The sequence below is a fragment of the Panthera leo genome, chromosome E1 (genome assembly GCF_018350215.1).
Source record: "Panthera leo isolate Ple1 chromosome E1, P.leo_Ple1_pat1.1, whole genome shotgun sequence".
Lineage (NCBI taxonomy): Eukaryota > Metazoa > Chordata > Mammalia > Carnivora > Felidae > Panthera > Panthera leo.
In genome coordinates, this window is record NC_056692.1 from 26,888,333 (window position 1) to 26,906,557 (window position 18,225).

An 18,225-nucleotide genomic window follows, 5' to 3' on the forward strand; every position below is an offset into this window, starting at 1 on the left:
TTTTCAGCTTGCATGTCTTACAAGGAAAACAAATTAAGTGCCTTTTTAATGGGAAGTTTTACTTGTTAAAAAGTCTGAAAGTTGTCTACTGAAATGGATTTCATAAATCTCATTATGTGTTGAACACACACACGCGCGCGCGCATGTGCTCACACACACACACACACACACACACACACACACACACACACAGTGACCATGCTACTTTCAGTTCCTGTAATTTATTTTCCAGGACTTTCACAATATTCTCGGAATTAAAATTACATTTTTATACTAAACAATCTATAAACGTTTATTTAAATTCAACTAATATGAAGTTTACACACTTGTTTTCATTATAAGAAGCCAACAGTAGCAGAATATGCAGCTTGAGGGAGTATTTTCTTGATGTTTTTCCTTGCCAGTGTAGTGAAAAACAAACAAACAAAACAAAAACAAACAAAAAAAAACCTCAGGGAAGCATTGTACTAGTGTCTGTACCGAATCTAAAATATTTTATTTTATTTTATTTTATTTTATTTTATTTTATTTATTTTTTTTTCAACGTTTTTAATTTATTTTTGGGACAGAGAGAGACAGAGCATGAACGGGGGAGGGGCAGAGAGAGAGGGAGACACAGAATCGGAAACAGGCTCCAGGCTCCGAGCCATCAGCCCTGAGCCCGACGCGGGGCTAGAACTCACGGACCGCGAGATCGTGACCTGGCTGAAGTCGGACGCTTAACAGACTGCGCCACCCAGGCGCCCCTAAAATATTTTATGGTAGTAACTCATGTTTAGATTTCATAAACACAACTACATTTTGTTGTTTTTATTTTAAACTTATTTTTCTTAAAGCCATATATTTACAACTTACTGATATGGCTCTAAAGGCTTTATTGACATAATTTTATTGAAAACATCATTCTTTCATGGTCTAAAATGTTCTACATGTTAAATGTAATTGTACTTTGATGCTCTGTATTTCATTTTATTTTCAGTTTTATTTATTTAAGTAATCTCTACACCAAATGTAGGGCTCAAACCCATGCCCTGAGATCGAGTTGCACACTTTCTGACTGAGCCAGCCAGGCATCCCTGTTGCTTTATATTTTAAAATTTCTTTTTTTTTTTTAAAGCGACTCAAATACTTTTAAATTATTTGCATAGTTGACAGTTCTTTCTTATCATGTTGATTTTAAAGTAACACTGTCTATGAATATGTCTATTTATATTTCTGCTTGTTGTTAAAATAGAACTATATTATTTGACAATAAATTCAACTTACACACACACATCCTCAACACCAGCCAAAAAAACTCTTTTACTAAAGTTTAAATGAATCATTTCAAGCATAATCTGCTATTCTTTTCAGGCTGGCAAATAAAATAAAATAAAATAAAATAGCCACAAAAGGACATCAATAATTTTAAAATCAATATTTTAAACAAAAAGCTTAACAATTTAATATGGTAGGTAGTCAATATTCAAGTTAAATATCAAAAGAAATTAGTATCTCATTTTAATGGTTTTGGTGTATCTGTGGGAACAATGTAGCAAGTACAATTTGATTACTTCCTCAATTGTCATTCTTTATTAAAAATAAATCTGTACAACTAAAAACAAATTCCTTTTAATAGTTTCATTTCTCTGGATTCACATTTCATAAAGTTTACCTATTTCACAATTTAAATGCCTGAGAGGAACGTTTTATTCTCTAGTTCTACCTAAATAAGCAGCATGCATTTGCAATTTGTAATCATGTATCTCTTTCTACTTTAAAAAAAATAAACACAATATAAGAAAGTAAAATTATCTTTCCCACTCTCAACAACTGTGATTGTGTATTTAACTAACCATGCTGCTGAAATGAAGAACAAGAGACATTAGAAACATTTCTCCAATAACTACAATAAAACAAATGAAGCAGTGTTATAATAAATCCTTATCACGGAGACTTTAAGGATTAATAAAGAAAAAACAGATAAAGCCTTCAAGTATGAATATTCCTGCATGACTTTTACTTCACCTTTCTTTTTCCTAAGAAAAATTTGTGATTAAGGGAGAAGAGAAACTATATGGCTAGTTATAATTAGCTTGCAAAATGCTAATCTTTGAATCTAAAGATACCAGATGGATTTAAAATACATGAAATAACATTTATCTTCAAATGGCAACAGTCCACCTATTTCAATTTTCATAAGTGATCACATGAAATTTCAAGATCTCTTTAAAAGCAACAAAAAATACCTAAACCTGTTAAACAAATGCAGTACTATGAAGATAATTAATATTTGCTTAATAGCTTATGTTAGTTTGAGATGGTAAATGGTGAAAAATTTTATAAATTATCTGCCTTCTTAATCCATTCTATGTTAAAACTTTGGCTGACCTTGGGATGGTATTGAAGTGGCTCCACAGATAAAATTAAAAACCACAGAACAACTGTTTCAATAATAATTCCTTGTACGTAAGGGCAATTTAAAATACACTGAATTTGTGAAGTTCTTTCACCATCTAAAATGACATTTTAGGGGCACCTGGATGACTCAGTAGGTTAAGTATCGACTCTGGATTTCAGCTCAGGTCATGATCTTACAGTTTTGAGTTCGAGCCCAGTGTCTAGCTCTGTGTTAACAGTGAGGAGCCTGCTGGGGATTTTCTCTCTCTCCCTCTCTCTCTCCTTCTCTCTCTCTCTCTTTCTCTCTGCCCCTACACTTCTTATACTCTGTCTCTCCCTCAAAACAAATAAATAAAAGTAAATAAATAAATAAAATAAATAAATAAAAATTTAAGATCCTAATAACCATGTAATTAAATATTTTTTACAATGAAATAATACTAAACATAATACCATAATTAAAGTATACAATTAATTCTCATCTTCATAGAAACTGCAATGAAACATAACTCATAATCTTTAAATCTTTCAGACTAAAACATGCCCTAATTGCAATTTTCTACCCTTTATCAGGGCTCCCTATGGGTTATTTTCACATAAAAATGTAGATTAATTCATTAAATTCAAGTGAACAAAATATTTTATCTTACTATTATCTTAATCAACAATATTAATAATGTAACTACTATGTCTTAACACTGCATATTTAAGTAAGTTTACTTTAAAAGGTCTGTTTTAAAGAGTCATAGATCATCTATTGTTTTTGAATTATAATGGACTCAAACATGCTTATGAGATGAAGACCAATGAAATAAACTCTAGAATTATAAGCAAAAGTAGGGATATTAACTTGATGAAATGAAGTGATTGCAATAGTAGTACATTTATCAAAACAGTGATCAGAACAGACTTGTGCAACTACTATTGAAAATGAAATGTTTTAATATCAAATTTATAGCTTTTACATTACATCAGAGATGATCACTGGAATTTCTATTTAAATTGAATATTAGGGTAAAATTCTATAATAGTACAAACTGAATACATTACATAAAGACATTCATAAAAGCAAAGAATATTTATTTTGAAAACAACTTAAGAGATTTAGAAGTTAAAAAAAAAAGTTTATTATTTTTGAGAGGGGGAGGGGGAGGGCCAGAGAGAGAAGGAGACACAGAATCCAAAGCAGGCTCCAGGCTCCGAGGTGTCAGTACAGAGCCCGACGCAAGGCTTGAACTTACAAACCGTGAGATCATGACCTGAGCCAAAGTCAGATGCTTAACTGACTGAACCACCCAAGTGCTCCTAAAAGTTTTTTTTTCTAATTTAAATAATCTTTACACTCCATGTGGGGCTCAAACTCATGACCCCAAATTTAAGAGTCCCATGCTTTACCACCTGAGTCAGCCAGACATCCCAAATGTAGAGCTTTAAAGTGTGTTTAAGGGGTGCTTGCATGGTTCAGTAGGTTAAGTATCCAACTCTTGATTTCGGCTCAGGTCATGATCTTATGTTTTGAGAGTTCAAGCTCTGCACTGGGCTCTGTACTGACAGAGTGAAGCCTGGGATTCTTTCTCCCTCTCTCTTTGCCCTCCCCGCACCACCTCGCTTGTCTTAATAAAATAAAATAAAATAAAATAAAATAAAATAAAATAAAATAAAATAAAATGTGTTTGAGCTTAAGGTGTTATCAACTTGAGATAAACTGTTATAAGATGTTTTATGTAAGCCTCATGATAACCACAAAGCAAAAATCTATAGGAGATACACAAAAAAAAAAACAGTGAGAAAAGAATATAAGCATCTTATTACAGAAAATCATGAAATCACAAAGGAGAGTAAAAGAAGAAAGGCACAAAGGAATTATAAAACAGCCAGAAAACAATTTTAAAATGGCAATAAATTTATCAATGATAACTTTAAATGTCAATGGATTAAATTCTCCAATTAAAAGGCATAGACTGGTTGGATGGATTAAAAAACAACACCCATCTATATGCTGCCTACAAGAGACTCACTTCAGCTTTACGGACATAAACTGAAAGTGAAAGGATAGAAAAGGATATTCCACACAAATAAAAACCAAAAGAAAGCATGAGTAGCTATACTTTTATCAGACAAAACAGACTTTAAGACAAAGACTGTAATAAGAGACAAAGAAGGCCATTATATAATGATAAACGTGTCACTCCAACAAGAGAATGTAACATTTGCAAATATTTATTCACCAACATAAGAGCACCTAAATATATAAAGCAATATTAACAGATCTAAAGGAAGAAATAGACATCAATATAATAATAGTAGAAGACTTCAAAACCTTACTTTCATCAACGGATAGATCTTCTAGACAAAATCAGTAAGGAAACACTAGACTTAAACTATATAATGTAAAACCAGCCAGACTTAATACACATTTACAAAACACTCTATCCAAAAGCAGAATATACATTCTTTTCAAGAACACATGGAGCATTGTCCAGGACAGATTCTATATTAAAACACAAGACAAATATTAATAACTAAAAATCCTGAAATTATATAAAGATCTTTTCTGACAATAGTATAAAACTAGGAATCAATTAAAAGAAAAAAACGGGAAATTCACAAATATATGCATGCTATTGAACAAATGGGTCAAAAGAGAACTCAAAAGTGAAATAAAAAAAAACCAAAACCTGAAACAAATGAAAGTGGAAACACAGCATAACAACTTAAGGGATACAGCAAAAGCTGTTCTAGGAGGGAAATTCACAATGATAAATGACTACATTAAGAAACAAGAAAGATCTTAAACAACCTAGCTTTATACCTCAAGGAACTAGAACAGAAAGAACAAGTTAAGCCCAAAGTTAAATTTTTTTTTTTTTAATGTTTATTTATTTTTGAGTCAGAGAGAGACAGAGCATGAACAGGGGAGGGGCAGAGAGAGAGGGAGACACAGAATCTGAAACAGGCTCCAGGCTCTGAGCTGTCAGCACAGAGCCCGACGCAGGGCTCGAACCCATGGACCGTGAGATCATGACCTGAGCCGAAGTTGGACGCTTAACCGACCAAGCCACCCAGGCGCCCCAAGCCCAAAGATAATAGAAGGAGGGAAATAACAAAGATCATAGTGGAAATAAATAAAATAGAGACTAAAAAGACAATAGAAAAGATCAATGGAACCAGGCTGATTTTTTGAAAAAATAAACATAACAGTTAACAAACCTTTAGCCAGATTCACTAAGAAAAAAGAAAAAAAAAAAAAAAAAAAAAAAAAAAAAAAGAAATAATACCTGAAAAACTGGACAACCTAGAAGAAATGGAAAAATTCTTAGAAATCTACAACCTACCAAGACTGAATCATGAAGAAATAAAAAATCCAAACAGACCAATTACTAGTAAGGAGATTGAATTAGTAATCAAAAACCTCCCCAAAAGCAAAAGTCAGGACCAGATGGCTTCACTGGTAAATTCTACCAAACATTTAAAGAAGAACTAATGCCAATCTGTCTCAAACTTTTCCAAAAAAATAGAAGAGGAAAGAACACTTCCAAACTCATTTTACAAGGACAGTATTATCCCAGTAACAAAACCAGACAAGGTCACTACAAGCAAAGAAAATTATAGGCCAGTATCCCTGATGAATACAGATGAAAAATTCTCAAAACATTTTAGCAAACTGAATTCCTTAATACACGAAATTTATTTCAGGGACGCAAGGATGATTCAACATACACACCAATCACTGAAATACACCACATGAACAAAATGAAGGGTAAAAATATATGACCATTTCAATAGATGCAGGAAAAACATTTGACAAAATCCAACATCCATTCATGATATAAACGTTTGCTCAAAATGTGGGTATAGAAATGTATGTACTTCAACATAATGAACACCACATACGACAAGCCCTACAGCTAATATCATACTCAATGGTGAAAAACGGAACGCTTTTCTTCTAAGATCTGGAACAAGACAAGGATGCCCACCCTTAACAGTTTTATTCAATATAGTCTTGGGAGTCCTAGCCAGAGCAATGAAGCAAGAAAAAGAAACAAAAGGCATACTATATATAGAAAATCCTAAAGACTTCACCAAATAACTGTTAGAATAAATGAATTGAGTAAAGTTGCAGGATACAAATTCAATATACAAAAATCAGTTGCATTTCTTTTTTTTTTTTTTAACTATTTATTTTTAGTAATCTCTGCACTCAAGGTGGTGATTGGACTCATGACCCCAAGACCAATTGTCACATGCTCTTTCAACTGAGCCAGTCAGGCACTCCCCAAATCAGTTGCATTTCTATACATTAATAATGAAGAATCAGAAAGAGAAATTAAGAAAACAATCCTGTCTGCACTATGACACATTGATGAAAGAAATTAAAGACACAAACAAATGGAGAGATATTCTGTGCTCAAGATTGGAAGAATTAATATTGTTAAAATGTCCACACATCCAAAGCAATCTACAGATTCAATGTACTCCCTTTTAAAACTCCAATGGCAGTTCTCACAGAAATAGAATAATCCCAAAATTTGTATGGAACCACAAGACCTGAGTAGCTAAAACAATCATGACAAAGATGAACAAAGCCGGAGGCATCATGCTTCTTGATTCCAAATAACATTACAAAGCTACAATAATCAAAGAAGTATGGAAGTAACTTATAAAGAGACACATAGATCAATGGAAAAGAACAGAGAATCTAGAAAGAAACCCACACCTACATAGTCAAGTCAATTAATTTAAGACAACGGGGCCAAAATTATACAATGGGGAAAGGACAGTCTCTTCAATAAACAGTGTTGGGAACACTGGACAGCCACATGTAAAAGAATGAAACTGGACCCTATCTTATACCATACACAAAAATCAATTTAAAATGGATTAAAGACCTGAATAAAGGATCCAAAACTATAAATACCTAGAGGAAAACATAGGGAGGTAAACTCCTTGACATTAGTCCTAGCAATTTTTTTGAATAGGACACCATAGCAAAGGCAACAAAAGCAAAAATAAGGGATTCTATCAAACTTAACAGCTTCCATATAGCAAAGGAAACGATCAAATGAAAATGAAAAGGTAACCTACTCAGTGGGAGAAAATATCATGAATCCTACATCTGATAAGGGATTAATAGACAAAATATATAAGGAATTCCTACAACTTAAGAGAAAAAAATCTGATTAAAAAATGGGCAGAGGGGCACCTGGGTGGCTCAGGAGGTTAAGCGTCCGACTTCAGCTCAGGTCATGATCTCACGGTTCGTGGGTTTGAGCCCTGCATCGAACTCTGTGCTGATAGCTCAGAACCTGGACCCTGCTTCAGATATTTTCCAAAGATGACCTACTGATGGCCAACAGGTACACGAAAAGATAGTCAGCATCACTAATTATCAGAAAAATGCAAATCAAAACCCCAATGAGATATCAACCCACAAATGTTAGAAGTATATATATATATTTTTTCTTTCCTTTTTTTTTTTAAGTAGGCTCCACGCCAAACATGGGGCTCAAACTCATGTCATGTCCTTGAGATCAAGAGTTGCATGTTCTACGCACTGAGTCAACCAGGCACTCTGGAAAGCCTATTATCAAGACAAGAGATGGTGCAAAGGGAGTGCGCGTGCATTGTTTGGGGGAATGTAAATTTGTATAGCCAGTATGGAGGTTCCTCAAAAATTAAAAATAGAACAACTACATGATCCAGCAATTCCACTTCTAGGTACTGATCCAAAGGAAACAATCAGTATTGTGAAAAGATTTATGTATCTCCCAGGTTTATTGAAGAATTATTTACAACAGCTAAGACATGGAAACAACCTAAGTGTCCACTGATGTATTAATAAGGAAAATGTGGGGGGGGGGGGCACCTGGGTGGATCAGTCAGTTGGGCATCTGACTCTCAACTTCGGCTCGGGTCATGTATGATCTTGCAGTTCGGTTTGTGGCTTTGAGGCCCCTGTGGGGCTCTGCACTTAACAGCGCAGAGCCTGCTTGGGATCCTCTCTCACCTTTCTCTCTGACCCTCCCCTGCTTGTAGTTTCTCTCTCTCAAAATAAATAAATAAACAAAACAAAGCAAAGAAAATGTAGGACACACACCACACACACCCTGAAATATTCAGCCATTAAAAAAGGAAATCCTCCCATGTGCAACAACATGGACCTTGAGGGTGTTGTGTTAAGCAAAATAAGACAGAAAGACAAATACTGTATAATCTTATTTACATGTGGAATATTTTAAAAACCACAAAGTTATTGATACAGAGAAAAAAAATCAGTGATTGCTAGAGGTGGGGTGTGGGGGATGGTGGTGGAGGACAGGGGGAAGGCAAGGATGGTAAAAAGATAGCAGCTTCCACTTATAAAATAAATAAGTTCTGGGGATGTAATGTATATTGCACAGTAACAGTTAACAATACTGTATTGTGTATTTGAAAGTTGCTAAGAGAGTAGATCTTGAAAGTTCTCATCACAAGGAAAAAAATTGTAACTATGTGTGGTGATGGATGTTAACTAAACTTATTGTGATAATCATTTCTCAATATATATGTATATCAAAACATTATGTCGTACATCTAAGACTAAAACAATTTTACATGTCAATTATATCCCAGTTTTTAAAAAAAGAATTCAGTGGGGCACCTGGGTGGCTCAGTCAGTTAAGTGTCTGACTTTGGCTCAGGTCATGATCTCACACTTTGTGGGTTCGAGCACCGCATTGGGATCTCTGTCAGCACAGGGCCCAGTTGGGATCCTCTGTGCCCCTCTCTCTCTGCCCCTCCACCATGCTCTCTCTCTCTCTCAAAAATAAACATTTTTTTTAAAAAGTTTATTTTGAGAGAGTGAGAGAGCAGAGGAGGGGTTAGAGAGGGGAGAGAGAATCCCAAGCAGACTCCCCACCGTCAGCACAGAGCCTGATGTAGATCTTGAACTCACAGACTGCAAGTTCATGACTTGAGCCACTCGAAATCCATGAATGGCTTAAGTGACTGGGCCACCCAGGTGCCCCCCCATAATCATATATTTCTATTCCTCAGGGCACTTTTATTAGATTGCATATTGTGAAAATTTAGTGTGTGTATATGGGAGGGGAATAGTAATTGGCAGAAAAAGCAAAAAGAGATGATGAATGACTCAGGAAACCTACAATGTAAGAGAGAACAGAAAAAAAAGATGAAAAAAGTACTTAGAGAAATAATACAAACACCAATTCTACAGACTTCCTGTGACATCAAAATGATATAACACTGATTACATGGTCTTTAAAGTTCTCTGAGCCACAGTTTCTTCATCTTTTCTATAAAATGGTAATAATAGTATCTATTACCATGATAAATAAGAGATAAAACTGATTATGGGAAAAATTATAGACAAGTTATATTACTTAGTAACTGTCAAAAGATTAAAAAAAGAAACCCCAAGAGCCAATGAAATAAAATATTTCGTCAAAATTCTTAGCTGGACAATATGATGAGCTCAGTTATAGTGCAATCTCACAACTAAGGGGATAAGAGGTTTTTGTCTTGTTTTTAATTTCAAAAAGAGAAAAGCAACATGTTAATATCAAGGAAGGAAGAGGGCTGTAAAGCAGGAAGAAGGGAAGGAAGGAAATGCATTAAGAATTGAAAATTTATCAAACCTGCCACTAATTAGTTTGCCAAATCCTCCCCTCATAAGAGGGTAGAAATGGATAAGATTACTACTCCTGGAAGCACCTGGCTGGCTGAATCAGTAGAGCACATGACTCTTGATCTTGTGGTTGTGAGTTTAAGCACCATGCTGAGTGCAGAGATTACTTAAAAATAAAATATATATTTTTTAAAGTTTATGTATTTATATATTTTTAAAGTTTATTTTATTTTGAGAAAGAGAGAGAGAGAGAGAACAGGGGAAGGGGGGAGAGGGAGAGAGAGAGAGAGAGAGAGAGAGAGAGAGAGAGAATCGCAAGCAGGGATATGGGACTCGAACTCATAAGCCATGACATCATGTCCTGAGCTGAAATCAAGAGTCGGATGTTTAACCGACTAGGCCATGAGGGCACCTCAAAAATAAAATCTTAAAAAAAAAAAAAAAGATTACTCCTGAATACTAATTCTTTTTTTTTTTTATTTACGTTTTTATTTATTTAAGAGAGAGACAACAAGCAGGGGAGGGGCAGAGACAGAGGGGAACAGAGAATCTGAGCAGGCTCTGCTCTGATAGCAGAGAGCCCGATGTAGGGCTCGAATTCACGAATCATGAGATCGTGACCTGAGCCAGTCAGATGCTTAACTGAATGAGTCACTCAGGTGCCCCCTGAATGCTAATTCTTAATCAACATATTCTTGTTTCTAGAAAATAAAAGGAAATTCTTTAGTTATTTACACCTATAATGGTTATCTCACTATGATCACAAATCTTAAAACTCACAAATAATCTATTACACATAAAATATCTCATGAGTAGTCTAGGAGGAAAGAAGAGACGGAAGAAGTAAGGTTTCAGGAGGCTTTCTCGGGGGCTAATCATCAGCTGTTCTTAACATTTTCAGATAAAAAGTAGAGAAGTATTTTTAGAAGTTCAGATAAGCATAGAGTGCTTTTTTTTTTCCTTCTCACAGTCCAGTCAAATTAAAATTGAAGTCCAAGTCACCTGAATTTAAAGTGACCAGTATCTGCAGCTTAGGTTACTGCTGAAAAGAAACCATATGGAATATTACCCTGCCATAAGAAAGAATGCAATCTTGCTATTTGCAATGACATAAATGGAGCTCTTAGAGAGTATTATGCTAAGTGAAATAAGCCAGAGAAATACAAATATGATTTCACTCATATGTAGAAATTAAGAAACAAATGAGCAATGGGGAAAAAAAGAGAGAGAGGCAAGCCAAGAAACAGACTCTTAACTACTGAGAACAAACTCATGGTTACCAGAGGGGAGATATGTTGGGGGGGGGGGGGGAGAGGGGAAGGGTTAAATAGGTGATGGGGATTAAGAAGAACACTTGTGGTGATGAGCACTGGGTGTTGTATGGAAGTGTTGAATCACTATATTAAATACCCAAAACTCATATTACACTGTGTTAACTAACTGGAATTTAAACAAAAACTTTTTTAAAGTTTATTTATTTTGAGACTGACAGAGACTGGGGAAGGGTCAGAGTGAGGGACAGAGAGAATCCCAAGCAGGCTCTGTGCTATCAGTGTGAAACCCGATGTTGGGCTTGAACCCACAAAACCTGAGATCATGACTTGAGCTGAAGTCAGATGCTTAACGGACACAGCCACCCAGGTGCCCCTAGACAAAAACTTTTTAAAAAGGTGGTGCCTGGGTTGGCTCAGTCAGAAGAGGGTGAGACTCTTGATCTCATGGTAGTGGGTTCTCAAGCCCCACATCGGGGGTAGAGATTACTAAAAAATAATAAACTTAAAAAAAAAAAAAAGAATCCATATAGTAATTCTTAGGAAGGCAGGCAGGCATCCACTCTTATTGGTGCCTGCCTAGCCTCTATTTGAAATAAAAACAGACTCTGTAGTTCAAGAAGAACAACAGTGCTCTAGATACTCAGGGAAAATATCTGAGCACACAAGATTTATTAGAAATGACACATTATACAAGTCATGCATTTTTCTTTTCTTCTTTCTTTTTCCAGTCTGAAGCCAATATCTCCTCATGTGATCTCCTCATGTCTCACCAGAAAGGGTATTTACCAACTCTTAGTTTGATGCTGGGGTGGAAAATCACCCTTCATTTTTAGCACTTTATAATTGATTGTATTTTGGTTACGAGTAATTAACAAATAACGTTTATTTCCAAATTCAAACTGGAACTGAGAAAACAAAAAGCATATGACAACCTGCTATGTATGTAAGACAATACTAGGCTGTGGATGGAAAACAGTAAAAGTAATTGAGATGAACTTCACTTAAACATCCAAAGCTATGAAGACTACGTCAGTATGGACTCTGTAAAACTATCAGGGACAGGAAACTTAAGACACGGAAAACAAAGAATAAAGATAAATGGGATCTCCTCTAAGAGATGTAAATAGTAGGATTCTTTCCTTAGATAGAACCAATTCTGCTTAACAAATTTACAAATGGTCCCAGTAAAAGGAGCAGAGAGTTTAAGTTCCAAATCTACAGCTGAAATTAAAATATTAAAGTAGTAAATGCCAAATTCATGACAATAAGTTGAAAGATCATGTAAACTAGAGCAAGTAAGAAGAAATGTGGCAGTGTGCACAACAGTAAAGTAACGTATTTCGGGAAAAATTATTTAAATATAAAATGATGGGTGGGGTGCGTGGGTGGCTCAATCCACTGGGCATCCGACGCTTGGTTTCGGCTTGGGTCACGAACTCATGGTTCATGGGTTCAGGCCCCACGTTGGGCTCTGTGCTGGCAGTGCAGGGCCTGCTTGGGAGTCTCTCTCTCCCCCTCCCTCTGCCCCCACCTCACTTGTGCTGTCTCTGTCACTCTCAAATAAATAAACTTAAAAAAAAAAAAAAAGATTAAATATAAAATGGTGGGTTATAAAAGTTTTGTAATATGAACAAAGAAAAGGGAACTGAGAGTAGTCTCCCATGTAAATGGTTTATTGAAAAAAACAATTTATTAAAAACATCAGCAAAATGCATTGCCAAATAGGACGATAGCTGTAGAAATCTGAAAAACACAAGTATGTAATAACTTTGGAAAATCATGTGCAGATCTGATAACTTCATGTTAGGAAAGATGTAAAAGAATTAGACAAAGAGCCATGCAAAAAAAAAAAAAAAGGGATCAAAGACTTTTAGGGGGCTGTTAGATATAAAAAGTAAATGATTACTTTCTCTAGAAAGGGTGAAAAGGGAACCAACCAACTGAAATCTATAAAATTATGAAAAAAGGAAAGGGGAAGTGTTAAAAAAATCTCACAATGCTAGAATGAGGATGGCGCCCTTTACAATGTGAGAGAGGCAAATTTGAAACCAACAAATGGAAGCACTAAGTTTATTTTTATTTTTTAAAGATTTTATTTTATTTATTTTTTAAATGTTCATTTATTTTTGAGGGGGGGTGGGACAGAGAGAGAGGAAGACCGAGGATCTCAAGTAGGCTCTACACTGACATCAGAGAGCCCAATGTGGGGTTCGAACTCATGAACTGCGAGATAATAACCTGAGCTGAATGAAGTCAGATGCTCAACCAACCAAGCCACCCAGGCGTTGTTAAAGATTTAATTTAATTTTTTTAATTTAATTAAAAAAATTTTTTTTTAACATTTATTTAGTTTTGAGACAGAGACAGAGTGTGAGTGGGGAAGGGGCAGAGAGAGGGGGAGACATAATCTGAAGCAGGCTCCAGACTCTGAGCTGTCAACACAGAGCCTGATGCAGGGCTTGAACTCACGGAGTGAGAGATCACAACCTGAACCAAAGTCGGATGCTTAACCAACTGAGCCACTCAGGCGCCCCTACATTTTATTTTTAAGTAATCTTAAACCTAACCTAATGTGGGGCTTGAACTCACAACCCCAAGATCAAGAGTCACATGCTCTACTGACTGAGCCAGTCAGGCACCCCAAAGCATAGCTTTAAATAACAGGTGTAAACTTACCGAAGTCTTTCCCATTGGAAGTAGTAAACATATAAATTTCTATATGTTTTGATCAATCAATTGATGCAGACCCCTATCAGGGAAGGAGACAAAGAAGTCTAGAGTATATGTGTACTTTTGAGGAGAGCATTGAATTAATGATCATGCCCACTTCCTGGTATCTCTAATGCTTGAGTTTAAAGGCATTATAGTCAGATTTTTACACTTCCAAGACAAGAAAATGGGAAGAACCTTTTACCAGTATTCTACCAGGAGAAATTTCCTTGAATACTCAATAAGAGATAACTACATATTGATTATGAAAAACACTTTGGCTAATTAGAAACAAAAACACTTAAAAAAATGTTTATTCTTTTTTTTTTTTTTTTAAGAGAGAGACAGAGACAGAGACAGAGCAAGAGCGGGGAGGGGCAGAGAGGGAGACACAGACTCTGAAGCAGACTCCAGGCTCTGAGCTGTCAACACAGGGCCTGACGCGGGGCTGGAACCCACGAACTGTGAGATCATGACCTGAGCTGAAGTCAGATGCTTAACCGACTGAGCCACCCAGGCGCCCCCAAAACACTTTCTGTAATAGGAAATGAGCATAATAGTTACTCTCTCCACGTCTTGGGTTAAATTCTGATCTTGGGCCAAGAACTCTGGGAGCACTCAGCAGGTATGACAGAGGGTGGGTTTGTATTTATATGTTGCTGATTTGCAAACTCATGAGCAAAAGTACAGCATACATAGTCAGTTGGTCCACATTTCAATGAAAGGGGCCTTTACAAAGGCATATTACAAAAGTTGTTTGAAACATAATCTGAAAAAAATCTTTAATTTAGTTTAGCAAAAGTAACCTAATGCCTACCCACTGATAACTTTTCCCCCATCTGTAAACAGGTGTGCAAATGAAAAGAACAAAGCAGACATAAAACAAAACTATATTCTACTCCAATGCCCAAAGCAAACTAAAAAGAAAAATTTTAAACATTTATAACTTATTGCACTTTGCAAGTAACTAGGCTGCATTAAACCTCTTTGCATTTTAAAATCTAGTTTGTTACAATTGCTCCTTCATCAAAAGAATTTTTTTCTATTTTAATTTGATCATTGAGAGTTAGTGAGCATTGCTAGAATATAAACAATTTTAAACTTTTCACTATTCTGTATTCTTTCCTCTGAGGAATAACTAGCTCAAAATCTTCTACCACTTGTTTTCCCTAAATTTATTTTGTTACCAAAAAAAGTTAAGCAGAATAAAAATGATTTTTAGGAGGTTGGATTTAAATGTATTAATTAAATTTACTTTTAAAGAAAAGTCTGGCTGAGATGAGATGGTTAAATACTGAAATGCATATTTAAAAGCAAATGGATTCAGGAATGTACAATGAGTAGCTAAGTTTCCCAGTGGCCATTCATTCAACAGCCTGCATCATGCAGCAACTCTCCTACCTGTTCAGTTAGTTACTAGTACTATAAAAATGGGTTAAAGGGGGGCACCTGGGTGGCTCAGTCAGACGTGATCTCAGGGTTCATGAGTTCAAGCCCTGCATCAGGCTCTGTGCTGACAGCTCAGACCCTGGAGCCTGCTTCGGATTCTGTGTCTCCCTCTCTCTCTGCCCCTCCCCTGCTCATGCTCTGTCTCTCTCTGTCTCAAAAATAATAAAACATTAAAAAAAATTAAAAAAATGGGTTAAAGAAATAGAGAAGACTCAGAAAACAAAGAAGGATTAAAAGTCCGGGAGTGGGATGGCAAAAAAAGAGTTCAAAATAGTTTCCTGAGAAAGTAAATAAAATGAGGCATTAAGAATTCCACCATAATGGTGTGTGTATGCTTAGAAACTACAACTACAGAACTATTTCAAGTGCTACTTTTTGTTGTTGAGCCCAATGCAAGTGACCTTTGTGTACTAAAGCTAAATGTGCTAGTAGTCGCAATATCCTGCAACAGAATCCTTCAAAAGAGACCACTTAAAATTGCTTAATCTTGATGGTACTTTGTGGTAAAATCATGAGCCAGTGCTGAAAGAAGATCTAGCAGGCCTGTCTTTTCAAAAACTAAACGTTGTTGGGTGTGGTTGATTCTGAAAAGAGAAACTACAGTAAGCCCTGGTAGCTTTAACGGGGCCTAACGATAAAGAAGTGTGTTTAACGTGTGTCTCCCATGTTCATTATGGTACAGTTTATCAGTTTAACCCTTTGCAAACAAGGAAAAGATCTTGAGAGCAGGAAGCTTTTCTGTGGAAGTCCTGACGCAACACAAACCATAGCAGTTACTGCAAAGCTTAATGCAAACCCTCTAGAGTCCACGTTGACAAATTCTTTAACAAGCTGTGGTTACAGGGAAGCTGGTTTCACTCTGACTCACTCCTACTCAAACAGTTTACTGGAAATGAAGGGGAGGGGGAATTTTCAGAGAAGTCATGTGATGGCCAGACAAACCACAGCCAGTAAAGGTTCAACAGAGTCAAAAACAGGTCCCAGCAACAACTGACACCCAGTGTGTTCAACTGGCACTAAATTATACGAAAATAGTCCTGTTGGGTTTCAGATCATCTGCACCATGAACTCTTTCATAAATCTCTGTATGTAAAGGAACAGACGGTTCACAGGGGGAAAAACCAGCAGGCATTGACATGGTATGGGCAACTGCAAACACTTCATAGGAAAATGTGCTTAACAGAGAATAGCATCAAAGGAATGTTAAAGCACTTTAGTGAGTGAATAAATAATCATTATTAAATGCTTTCCCATAGTCAATTCAAATGTTCAAACACATATTTTATCATTACCAAAAGAATGTCAAAAGAACCTTTAATTATCATCTTGCACTTTGGGGGGTGTTCATTGGATAATGTATTCTGCTGCATAAACGTACTGGCCATAAGAATGAAAACCTGATGAACTTTTTGCGTTATGTGTTTTCACTAATAAAATAATGTAAATAATCTGAAATTTCTAAATAGGAAAAGGATTTCACTAAGCTAAAAAAATAAAAGTTTTTTGAGCCTTAAATATATCAAGCACCAACTAGTAAAAGATGTTGGTATTTAAACTTAATTTGGGGACTTAGCTTCAATAAATCAAATTAAATAGCAAATATTACTTTAGATATTGCAGTCCTAAACAGAAGCTAAAAACATGATCCCTTAAAATAAGATTAAATCCAGAAAGTATAAATTCACCTTTGAGGAAATACTTAATCTAAAATGGTGTACACACTCAATGACTTACACTCAACAGAAAGACAAGCTAATCAACATAAATATGGAGGAAAAACCTGCATTCTTTTAAAAGATAAAGTTTTAAGAAATTTAAATTGCTTACTTCTGCCTTAATTTTCAATTTCCTATAGGAATAACAAGAAACAGTAAATTTCACACAATCAGCAACCTAGTATTGTGAAAAAGAATCCAAGTAGCTAGGTCACTTGGACAGATGGTGTTTAGGAAAGCAAACTTATTCAAACCATATTCTTCCAAGTAAATATGTACAACATTCCTACTCTATTGTGTAACCTTTAAACACAAAAATACCACAACCACCCCCATGCTCCCATTTCCCATTACTTCAATAATACTGGCTGCTCTAATCTTTTATGATACATCAAGTGAATAAGTTACTTTATTTTTCAAACTTTTATTCCTAATGTTTTTAATTTTCCTCTTTTCTTTGGCTATGCAGCTTACAGAATAAACAAGTTGCCCGAAAACTGTTTCTAAGACAGAATTTTACAAATACTGTTTTACAAAATGTGAACTTAAAATTATAAGTCATTTAACTTATTGATGTTTTCTATATTATCTTCAACACTCACTCTCAGATGACTAGTAAACTCAAAGATGTAGAACAATTCAATATTTCTTATGAAAATGATTTTTGTTCACTGCAGTTTTACACTTTATTTTGTAGTGGAATAAGACTGGATATTAAGTGAATATGTTTCATGGCATCTACACTTTCTCTCTTGGTATTTCTTAGTTTATTCAAAGTATCTACTGCATGAGTAGTATGTGCAAGACGAGGCAGGTATTGTTGAAGATAATTTTTGTGGTCTCCTCTCAAGGAGTTTACAGACTCCTGAGAAAGATAAGACAAATCCATAAATAGTTTTATTTTTTAAAAATACTTTTATTTTTTTTTTAAAGTAAACTCTACCCTCAATCTGGGGCTCAAACTCACCACCCTGAGATCAAGAGTCACATGCTCTACCGACTGAGCTAGCCAGGTAACCCAAAAAGTCCATACATAGTTTTACTTTTTTTCTTTATTTTAGAGAGTGAG

General features: G+C 35.4%; 1 protein-coding gene across 2 annotated transcripts in view; it reads right to left on the reverse strand.

The window, feature by feature from the left end:
• The window catches only part of VMP1 (vacuole membrane protein 1), a 127,161-nt gene that overhangs the window by 30,516 nt on the left and 78,420 nt on the right, over positions 1 to 18,225 (reverse strand). The window lies entirely within an intron of this gene.